Below are 11492 nucleotides of genomic sequence, written 5' to 3'. Positions count from 1 at the left end.
TCTCCTTCTCTTTCTGATTATGATGATGTAGAAGCTCTTTTTCAAGCCTTTCGATTCTCATTTTCTTCTTCTTCTTCTTCTCCTCCTTTTCACTTTCCTTCTCCTGCTTCTCCATTCCATCCTCCTCCTTCTTCTCCTTCTCCTCCCTTCCATTCTCCTTCTCTTTCTGATTATGATGATGTAGAAGCTCTTTTTCAAGCCTTTCGATTCTCATTTTCTTCTTCTTCTTCTCTTCTCCTCCTTTTCACTTTCCTTCTCCTGCTTCTCCATTCCATCCTCCTCCTTCTTCTCCTTCTCCTCCCTTCCATTCTCCTTCTCTTTCTGATTATGATGATGTAGAAGCTCTTTTTCAAGCCTTTCGATTCTCTTTTTCTTCTTTTCTTCTTCTCCTCCTTTTCACTTTCCTTCTCCTGCTTCTCCATTCCATCCTCCTCCTTCTTCTCCTTCACCTCCCTTCCATTCTCCTTCTCTTTCTGATTATGATGATGTAGAAGCTCTTTTTCAAGCCTTTCGATTCTCATTTTCTTCTTCTTCTTCTTCTCCTCCTTTTCACTTTCCTTCTCTGCTTCTCCATTCCATCCTCCTCCTTCTTCTCCTTCTCCTCCCTTCCATTCTCCTTCTCTTTCTGATTATGATGATGTAGAAGCTCTTTTTCAAGCCTTTCGATTTTCTTTTTCTTCTTCTTCTTCTTCTCCTCCTTTTCACTTTCCTTCTCTGCTTCTCCATTCCATCCTCCTCCTTCTTCTCCTTCTCCTCCCTTCCATTCTCCTTCTCTTTCTGATTATGATGATGTAGAAGCTCTTTTTCAAGCCTTTCGATTCTCATTTTCTTCTTCTTCTTCTCTCCTCCTTTTCACTTTCCTTCTCCTGCTTCTCCATTCCATCCTCCTCCTTCTTCTCCTTCTCCTCCCTTCCATTCTCCTTCTCTTTCTGATTATGATGATGTAGAAGCTCTTTTTCAAGCCTTTCGATTCTCATTTTCTTCTTCTTCTTCTTCTCCTCCTTTTCACTTTCCTCCTTCTGCTTCTCCATTCCATCCTCTTCCTTCTTCTCCTTCACCTCCCTTCCATTCTCCTTCTCTTTCTGATTATGATGATGTAGAAGCTCTTTTTCAAGCCTTTCGATTCTCATTTTTGTCTTCTTCTTCTTCTCCCCCTTTTCACTTTCCTTCTCCTGCTTTGCGATTCCCTCCTCCTTCTTCTCCTTCACCTCCCTTCCATTTCCTTCTCTTTCTGATTATGATGATGTAGAAGCTCTTTTTCAAGCCTTTCGATTCTCATTTTCTTCTTCTTCTTCTTCTCCTCCTTTTCACTTTCCTTCTCCTGCTTCTCCATTCCATCCTCCTCCTTCTTCTCCTTCTCCTCCCTTCCATTCTCCTTCTCTTTCTGATTATGATGATGTAGAAGCTCTTTTTCAAGCCTTTCGATTCTCATTTTCTTCTTCTTCTTCTCCTCCTCCTTTTCACTTTCCTTCTCCTGCTTCTCCATTCCATCCTCCTCCTTCTTCTCCTTCTCCTCCCTTCCATTCTCCTTCTCTTTCTGATTATGATGATGTAGAAGCTCTTTTTCAAGCCTTTCGATTCTCATTTTCTTCTTCTTCTTCTTCTCCTCCTTTTCACTTTCCTTCTCCTGCTTCTCCATTCCATCCTCCTTTCTTCTCCTTCTCCTCCCTTCCATTCTCCTTCTCTTTCTGATTATGATGATGTAGAAGCTCTTTTTCAAGCCTTTCGATTCTCATTTTCTTCTTCTTCTTCTTCTCCTCCTTTTCACTTTCCTTCTTCTGCTTCTCCATTCCATCCTCTTCCTTCTTCTCCTTCACCTCCCTTCCATTCTCCTTCTCTTTCTGATTATGATGATGTAGAAGCTCTTTTTCAAGCCTTTCGATTCTCATTTTCTTCTTCTTCTTCTTCTCCTCCTTTTCACTTTCCTTCTTCTGCTTCTCCATTCCATCCTCTTCCTTCTTCTCCTTCACCTCCCTTCCATTCTCCTTCTCTTTCTGATTATGATGATGTAGAAGCTCTTTTTCAAGCCTTTCGATTCTCATTTTCTTCTTCTTCTTCTTCTCCTCCTTTTCACTTTCCTTCTCCTGCTTCTCCATTCCATCCTCCTCCTTCTTCTCCTTCTCCTCCCTTCCATTCTCCTTCTCTTTCTGATTATGATGATGTAGAAGCTCTTTTTCAAGCCTTTCGATTCTCATTTTCTTCTTCTTCTTCTTCTCCTCCTTTTCACTTTCCTTCTCCTGCTTCTCCATTCCATCCTCCTTCTTCTCCTTCACCTCCCTTCCATTCTCCTTCTCTTTCTGATTATGATGATGTAGAAGCTCTTTTTCAAGCCTTTCGATTCTCATTTTCTTCTTCTTCTTCTTCTCCTCCTTTTCACTTTCCTTCTTCTGCTTCTCCATTCCATCCTCTTCCTTCTTCTCCTTCACCTCCCTTCCATTCTCCTTCTCTTTCTGATTATGATGATGTAGAAGCTCTTTTTCAAGCCTTTCGATTCTCATTTTCTTCTTCTTCTTCTTCTCCTCCTTTTCACTTTCCTTCTCTGCTTCTCCATTCCATCCTCCTCCTTCTTCTCCTTCTCCTCCCTTCCATTCTCCTTCTCTTTCTGATTATGATGATGTAGAAGCTCTTTTTCAAGCCTTTCGATTCTCATTTTCTTCTTCTTCTTCTTCTCCTCCTTTTCACTTTCCTTCTCCTGCTTCTCCATTCCATCCTCCTCCTTCTTCTCCTTCTCCTCCCTTCCATTCTCCTTCTCTTTCTGATTATGATGATGTAGAAGCTCTTTTTCAAGCCTTTCGATTCTTTTTCTTCTTCTTCTTCTTCTCCTCCTTTTCACTTTCCTTCTCCTGCTTCTCCATTCCATCCTCCTTCTTCTTCTCCTTCTCCTCCCTTCCATTCTCCTTCTCTTTCTGATTATGATGATGTAGAAGCTCTTTTTCAAGCCTTTCGATTTTCTTTTTCTTCTTCTTCTTCTTCTCCTCCTTTTCACTTTCCTTCTCTGCTTCTCCATTCCATCCTCCTCCTTCTTCTCCTTCACCTCCCTTCCATTCTCCTTCTCTTTCTGATTATGATGATGTAGAAGCTCTTTTTCAAGCCTTTCGATTTTCTTTTTCTTCTTCTTCTTCTTCTCCTCCTTTTCACTTTCCTTCTCTGCTTCTCCATTCCATCCTCCTCCTTCTTCTCCTTCACCTCCCTTCCATTCTCCTTCTCTTTCTGATTATGATGATGTAGAAGCTCTTTTTCAAGCCTTTCGATTCTCATTTTCTTCTTCTTCTTCTCTCCTCCTTTTCACTTTCCTTCTCCTGCTTCTCCATTCCATCCTCCTCCTTCTTCTCCTTCACCTCCCTTCCATTCTCCTTCTCTTTCTGATTATGATGATGTAGAAGCTCTTTTTCAAGCCTTTCGATTCTCATTTTCTTCTTCTTCTTCTTCTCCTCCTTTTCACTTTCCTTCTTCTGCTTCTCCATTCCATCCTCTTCCTTCTTCTCCTTCACCTCCCTTCCATTCTCCTTCTCTTTCTGATTATGATGATGTAGAAGCTCTTTTTCAAGCCTTTCGATTCTCATTTTTTCTTCTTCTTCTTCTCCCCCTTTTCACTTTCCTTCTCCTGCTTCTCCATTCCCTCCTCCTTCTTCTCCTTCACCTCCCTTCCATTCTCCTTCTCTTTCTGATTATGATGATGTAGAAGCTCTTTTTCAAGCCTTTCGATTCTCATTTTCTTCTTCTTCTTCTTCTCCTCCTTTTCACTTTCCTTCTCCTGCTTCTCCATTCCATCCTCCTCCTTCTTCTCCTTCTCCTCCCTTCCATTCTCCTTCTCTTTCTGATTATGATGATGTAGAAGCTCTTTTTCAAGCCTTTCGATTCTCATTTTCTTCTTCTTCTTCTTCTCCTCCTTTTCACTTTCCTTTCCTGCTTCTCCATTCCATCCTCCTCCTTCTTCTCCTTCACCTCCCTTCCATTCTCCTTCTCTTTCTGATTATGATGATGTAGAAGCTCTTTTTCAAGCCTTTCGATTCTCATTTTTTTCTTCTTCTTCTTCTTCTCCTCCTTTTCACTTTCCTTCTCCTGCTTCTCCATTCCATCCTCCTCCTTCTTCTCCTTCACCTCCCTTCCATTCTCCTTCTCTTTCTGATTATGATGATGTAGAAGCTCTTTTTCAAGCCTTTCGATTCTCATTTTCTTCTTCTTCTTCTTCTCCTCCTTTTCACTTTCCTTCTTCTGCTTCTCCATTCCATCCTCTTCCTTCTTCTCCTTCACCTCCCTTCCATTCTCCTTCTCTTTCTGATTATGATGATGTAGAAGCTCTTTTTCAAGCCTTTCGATTCTCATTTTCTTCTTCTTCTTCTTCTCCTCCTTTTCACTTTCCTTCTCCTGCTTCTCCATTCCATCCTCCTTCTTCTCCTTCACCTCCCTTCCATTCTCCTTCTCTTTCTGATTATGATGATGTAGAAGCTCTTTTTCAAGCCTTTCGATTCTCATTTTCTTCTTCTTCTTCTTCTCCTCCTTTTCACTTTCCTTCTCCTGCTTCTCCATTCCATCCTCCTCCTTCTTCTCCTTCACCTCCCTTCCATTCTCCTTCTCTTTCTGATTATGATGATGTAGAAGCTCTTTTTCAAGCCTTTCGATTCTCATTTTCTTCTTCTTCTTCTTCTCCTCCTTTTCACTTTCCTTTCTGCTTCTCCATTCCATCCTCTTCCTTCTTCTCCTTCACCTCCCTTCCATTCTCCTTCTCTTTCTGATTATGATGATGTAGAAGCTCTTTTTCAAGCCTTTCGATTCTCTTTTTTTCTTCTTCTTCTTCTCCCCTTTTCACTTTCCTTCTCCTGCTTCTCCATTCCATCCTCCTTCTTCTCCTTCTCCTCCCTTCCATTCTCCTTCTCTTTCTGATTATGATGATGTAGAAGCTCTTTTTCAAGCCTTTCGATTTTCTTTTTCTTCTTCTTCTTCTTCTCCTCCTTTTCACTTTCCTTCTCCTGCTTCTCCATTCCATCCTCCTTCCTTCTTCTCCTTCTCCTCCCTTCCATTCTCCTTCTCTTTCTGATTATGATGATGTAGAAGCTCTTTTTCAAGCCTTTCGATTTTCTTTTTCTTCTTCTTCTTCTTCTCCTCCTTTTCACTTTCCTTCTCCTGCTTCTCCATTCCATCCTCCTCCTTCTTCTCCTTCACCTCCCTTCCATTCTCCTTCTCTTTCTGATTATGATGATGTAGAAGCTCTTTTTCAAGCCTTTCGATTTTCTTTTTCTTCTTCTTCTTCTTCTCCTCCTTTTCACTTTCCTTCTCCTGCTTCTCCATTCCATCCTCCTTCTTCTTCTCCTTCTCCTCCCTTCCATTCTCCTTCTCTTTCTGATTATGATGATGTAGAAGCTCTTTTTCAAGCCTTTCGATTCTCATTTTCTTCTTCTTCTTCTTCTCCTCCTTTTCACTTTCCTTCTTCTGCTTCTCCATTCCATCCTCTTCCTTCTTCTCCTTCACCTCCCTTCCATTCTCCTTCTCTTTCTGATTATGATGATGTAGAAGCTCTTTTTCAAGCCTTTCGATTCTCATTTTCTTCTTCTTCTTCTTCTCCTCCTTTTCACTTTCCTTCTCTGCTTCTCCATTCCATCCTCCTCCTTCTTCTCCTTCACCTCCCTTCCATTCTCCTTCTCTTTCTGATTATGATGATGTAGAAGCTCTTTTTCAAGCCTTTCGATTCTCATTTTCTTCTTCTTCTTCTCTCCTCCTTTTCACTTTCCTTCTCTGCTTCTCCATTCCATCCTCCTCCTTCTTCTCCTTCACCTCCCTTCCATTCTCCTTCTCTTTCTGATTATGATGATGTAGAAGCTCTTTTTCAAGCCTTTCGATTCTCATTTTCTTCTTCTTCTTCTTCTCCTCCTTTTCACTTTCCTTCTCTGCTTCTCCATTCCATCCTCTCCTTCTTCTCCTTCACCTCCCTTCCATTCTCCTTCTCTTTCTGATTATGATGATGTAGAAGCTCTTTTTCAAGCCTTTCGATTCTCATTTTCTTCTTCTTCTTCTTCTCCTCCTTTTCACTTTCCTTCTCCTGCTCCTCCATCCATCCTCCTTCTTCTCCTTCACCTCCCTTCCATTCTCCTTCTCTTTCTGATTATGATGATGTAGAAGCTCTTTTTCAAGCCTTTCGATTCTCATTTTCTTCTTCTTCTTCTTCTCCTCCTTTTCACTTTCCTTCTTCTGCTTCTCCATTCCATCCTCTTCCTTCTTCTCCTTCACCTCCCTTCCATTCTCCTTCTCTTTCTGATTATGATGATGTAGAAGCTCTTTTTCAAGCCTTTCGATTTTCTTTTTCTTCTTCTTCTTCTTCTCCTCCTTTTCACTTTCCTTCTCCTGCTTCTCCATTCCATCCTCCTCCTTCTTCTCCTTCACCTCCCTTCCATTCTCCTTCTCTTTCTGATTATGATGATGTAGAAGCTCTTTTTCAAGCCTTTCGATTTTCTTTTTCTTCTTCTTCTTCTTCTCCTCCTTTTCACTTTCCTTCTCCTGCTTCTCCATTCCATCCTCCTCCTTCTTCTCCTTCTCCTCCCTTCCATTCTCCTTCTCTTTCTGATTATGATGATGTAGAAGCTCTTTTTCAAGCCTTTCGATTTCTTTTTCTTCTTCTTCTTCTTCTCCTCCTTTTCACTTTCCTTCTTCTGCTTCTCCATTCCATCCTCTTCCTTCTTCTCCTTCACCTCCCTTCCATTCTCCTTCTCTTTCTGATTATGATGATGTAGAAGCTCTTTTTCAAGCCTTTCGATTCTCATTTTCTTCTTCTTCTTCTTCTCCTCCTTTTCACTTTCCTTCTCTGCTTCTCCATTCCATCCTCCTCCTTCTTCTCCTTCACCTCCCTTCCATTCTCCTTCTCTTTCTGATTATGATGATGTAGAAGCTCTTTTTCAAGCCTTTCGATTCTCATTTTCTTCTTCTTCTTCTTCTCCTCCTTTTCACTTTCCTTCTTCTGCTTCTCCATTCCATCCTCCTCCTTCTTCTCCTTCACCTCCCTTCCATTCTCCTTCTCTTTCTGATTATGATGATGTAGAAGCTCTTTTTCAAGCCTTTCGATTCTCATTTTCTTCTTCTTCTTCTTCTCCTCCTTTTCACTTTCCTTCTCTGCTTCTCCATTCCATCCTCCTTCTTCTCCTTCACCTCCCTTCCATTCTCCTTCTCTTTCTGATTATGATGATGTAGAAGCTCTTTTTCAAGCCTTTCGATTTTCTTTTTCTTCTTCTTCTTCTCCTCCTTTTCACTTTCCTTCTCCTGCTTCTCCATTCCATCCTCCTCCTTCTTCTCCTTCTCCTCCCTTCCATTCTCCTTCTCTTTCTGATTATGATGATGTAGAAGCTCTTTTTCAAGCCTTTCGATTTTCTTTTTCTTCTTCTTCTTCTTCTCCTCCTTTTCACTTTCCTTCTCTGCTTCTCCATTCCATCCTCCTTCCTTCTTCTCCTTCACCTCCCTTCCATTCTCCTTCTCTTTCTGATTATGATGATGTAGAAGCTCTTTTTCAAGCCTTTCGATTTTCTTTTTCTTCTTCTTCTTCTTCTCCTCCTTTTCACTTTCCTTCTCCTGCTTCTCCATTCCATCCTCCTCCTTCTTCTCCTTCACCTCCCTTCCATTCTCCTTCTCTTTCTGATTATGATGATGTAGAAGCTCTTTTTCAAGCCTTTCGATTCTCATTTTCTTCTTCTTCTTCTTCTCCTCCTTTTCACTTTCCTTCTCCTGCTTCTCCATTCCATCCTCCTCCTTCTTCTCCTTCTCCTCCCTTCCATTCTCCTTCTCTTTCTGATTATGATGATGTAGAAGCTCTTTTTCAAGCCTTTCGATTCTCATTTTCTTCTTCTTCTTCTTCTCCTCCTTTTCACTTTCCTTCTTCTGCTTCTCCATTCCATCCTCTTCCTTCTTCTCCTTCACCTCCCTTCCATTCTCCTTCTCTTTCTGATTATGATGATGTAGAAGCTCTTTTTCAAGCCTTTCGATTCTCATTTTCTTCTTCTTCTTCTTCTCCTCCTTTTCACTTTCCTTCTCCTGCTTCTCCATTCCATCCTCCTCCTTCTTCTCCTTCACCTCCCTTCCATTCTCCTTCTCTTTCTGATTATGATGATGTAGAAGCTCTTTTTCAAGCCTTTCGATTCTCATTTTTTCTTCTTCTTCTTCTTCTTCTCCTCCTTTTCACTTTCCTTTCTGCTTCTCCATTCCATCCTCCTTCCTTCTTCTCCTTCACCTCCCTTCCATTCTCCTTCTCTTTCTGATTATGATGATGTAGAAGCTCTTTTTCAAGCCTTTCGATTTTCATTTTCTTCTTCTTCTTCTCCTCCTTTTCACTTTCCTTCTCTGCTTCTCCATTCCATCCTCTCCTTCTTCTCCTTCACCTCCCTTCCATTCTCCTTCTCTTTCTGATTATGATGATGTAGAAGCTCTTTTTCAAGCCTTTCGATTCTCATTTTCTTCTTCTTCTTCTTCTCCTCCTTTTCACTTTCCTTCTCCTGCTTCTCCATTCCATCCTCCTCCTTCTTCTCCTTCTCCTCCCTTCCATTCTCCTTCTCTTTCTGATTATGATGATGTAGAAGCTCTTTTTCAAGCCTTTCGATTTTCTTTTTCTTCTTCTTCTTCTTCTCCTCCTTTTCACTTTCCTTCTCCTGCTTCTCCATTCCATCCTCCTTCCTTCTTCACCTTCTCCTCCCTTCCATTCTCCTTTCTTTCTGATTATGATGATGTAGAAGCTCTTTTTCAAGCCTTTCGATTTTCTTTTTCTTCTTCTTCTTCTTCTCCTCCTTTTCACTTTCCTTCTCCTGCTTCTCCATTCCATCCTCCTCCTTCTTCTCCTTCACCTCCCTTCCATTCTCCTTCTCTTTCTGATTATGATGATGTAGAAGCTCTTTTTCAAGCCTTTCGATTCTCATTTCTTCTTCTTCTTCTTCTCCTCCTTTTCACTTTCCTTCTCTGCTTCTCCATTCCATCCTCCTTCTTCTCCTTCTCCTCCCTTCCATTCTCCTTCTCTTTCTGATTATGATGATGTAGAAGCTCTTTTTCAAGCCTTTCGATTCTCATTTTCTTCTTCTTCTTCTTCTCCTCCTTTTCACTTTCCTTCTTCTGCTTCTCCATTCCATCCTCTTCCTTCTTCTCCTTCACCTCCCTTCCATTCTCCTTCTCTTTCTGATTATGATGATGTAGAAGCTCTTTTTCAAGCCTTTCGATTCTCATTTTCTTCTTCTTCTTCTTCTCCTCCTTTTCACTTTCCTTCTCCTGCTTCTCCATTCCATCCTCCTCCTTCTTCTCCTTCTCCTCCCTTCCATTCTCCTTCTCTTTCTGATTATGATGATGTAGAAGCTCTTTTTCAAGCCTTTCGATTCTCATTTTCTTCTTCTTCTTCTTCTCCTCCTTTTCACTTTCCTTCTCTGCTTCTCCATTCCATCCTCCTCCTTCTTCTCCTTCACCTCCCTTCCATTCTCCTTCTCTTTCTGATTATGATGATGTAGAAGCTCTTTTTCAAGCCTTTCGATTCTCTTTCTTCTTCTTCTTCTTCTCCTCCTTTTCACTTTCCTTCTCCTGCTTCTCCATTCCATCCTCCTTCCTTCTTCTCCTTCTCCTCCCTTCCATTCTCCTTCTCTTTCTGATTATGATGATGTAGAAGCTCTTTTTCAAGCCTTTCGATTTTCTTTTTCTTCTTCTTCTTCTTCTCCTCCTTTTCACTTTCCTTCTTCTGCTTCTCCATTCCATCCTCCTTCTTCTTCTCCTTCTCCTCCCTTCCATTCTCCTTCTCTTTCTGATTATGATGATGTAGAAGCTCTTTTTCAAGCCTTTCGATTTTCTTTTTCTTCTTCTTCTTCTTCTCCTCCTTTTCACTTTCCTTCTCTGCTTCTCCATTCCATCCTCCTCCTTCTTCTCCTTCACTCCCTTCCATTCTCCTTCTCTTTCTGATTATGATGATGTAGAAGCTCTTTTTCAAGCCTTTCGATTTTCTTTTTCTTCTTCTTCTTCTTCTCCTCCTTTTCACTTTCCTTCTCCTGCTTCTCCATTCCATCCTCCTCCTTCTTCTCCTTCTCCTCCCTTCCATTCTCCTTCTCTTTCTGATTATGATGATGTAGAAGCTCTTTTTCAAGCCTTTCGATTCTCATTTTCTTCTTCTTCTTCTTCTCCTCCTTTTCACTTTCCTTCTCCTGCTTCTCCATTCCATCCTCCTCCTTCTTCTCCTTCTCCTCCCTTCCATTCTCCTTCTCTTTCTGATTATGATGATGTAGAAGCTCTTTTTCAAGCCTTTCGATTCTCATTTTTCTTCTTCTTCTTCTTCCCCCTTTTATTTTCCTTCTTCTCCATTCCATCCTCCTCCTTCTTCTCCTTCACCTCCCTTCCATTCTCCTTCTCTTTCTGATTATGATGATGTAGAAGCTCTTTTTCAAGCCTTTCGATTCTCATTTTCTTCTTCTTCTTCTTCTCCTCCTTTTCACTTTCCTTCTCTGTTTCTCCATTCCATCCTCCTCCTTCTTCTCCTTCTCCTCCCTTCCATTCTCCTTCTCTTTCTGATTATGATGATGTAGAAGCTCTTTTTCAAGCCTTTCGATTCTCTTTTTTTTTCTTCTTCTTCTTCTCCCTCCTTTTCACTTTCCTTCTCCTGCTTCTCCATTCCATCCTCCTCCTTCTTCTCCTTCACTCCCTTCCATTCTCCTTCTCTTTCTGATTATGATGATGTAGAAGCTCTTTTTCAAGCCTTTCGATTTTCTTTTTCTTCTTCTTCTTCTCTCCTCCTTTTCACTTTCCTTCTCCTGCTTCTCCATTCCATCCTCCTCCTTCTTCTCCTTCTCCTCCCTTCCATTCTCCTTCTCTTTCTGATTATGATGATGTAGAAGCTCTTTTTCAAGCCTTTCGATTCTCTTTTTTTTCTTCTTCTTCTTCTCCTCCTTTTCACTTTCCTTCTCTGCTTTCCATTCCATCCTCCTTCTTCTCCTTCTCCTCCCTTCCATTCTCCTTCTCTTTCTGATTATGATGATGTAGAAGCTCTTTTTCAAGCCTTTCGATTTTCTTTTTCTTCTTCTTCTTCTTCTCCTCCTTTTCACTTTCCTTCTCCTGCTTCTCCATTCCATCCTCCTCCTTCTTCACCTTCTCCTCCCTTCCATTCTCCTTTTTTCTGATTATGATGATTAGAAGCTCTTTTTCAAGCCTTTCGATTTTCTTTTTCTTCTTCTTCTTCTTCTCCTCCTTTTCACTTTCCTTCTTTGCTTCTCCATTCCATCCTCTTCCTTCTTCTCCTTCACCTCCCTTCCATTCTCCTTCTCTTTCTGATTATGATGATGTAGAAGCTCTTTTTCAAGCCTTTCGATTTTCTTTTTCTTCTTCTTCTTCTTCTCCTCCTTTTCACTTTCCTTCTTGTGCTTCTCCATTCCATCCTCCTCCTTTTCTCCTTCGCCTCCCTTCCATTCTCCTTCTCTTTCTGATTATGATAATGTAGAAGCTCTTTTTCAAGCCTTTCGATTTTCTTTTTCTTCTTCTTCTTCTTCTCCTCCTTTTCA

Source organism: Palaemon carinicauda, chromosome 34 (genome assembly GCF_036898095.1).
Source record: "Palaemon carinicauda isolate YSFRI2023 chromosome 34, ASM3689809v2, whole genome shotgun sequence".
Lineage (NCBI taxonomy): Eukaryota > Metazoa > Arthropoda > Malacostraca > Decapoda > Palaemonidae > Palaemon > Palaemon carinicauda.
The sequence above is the reverse complement of the archived record's forward strand: the minus strand, read 5'-3'. Positions refer to the sequence as shown.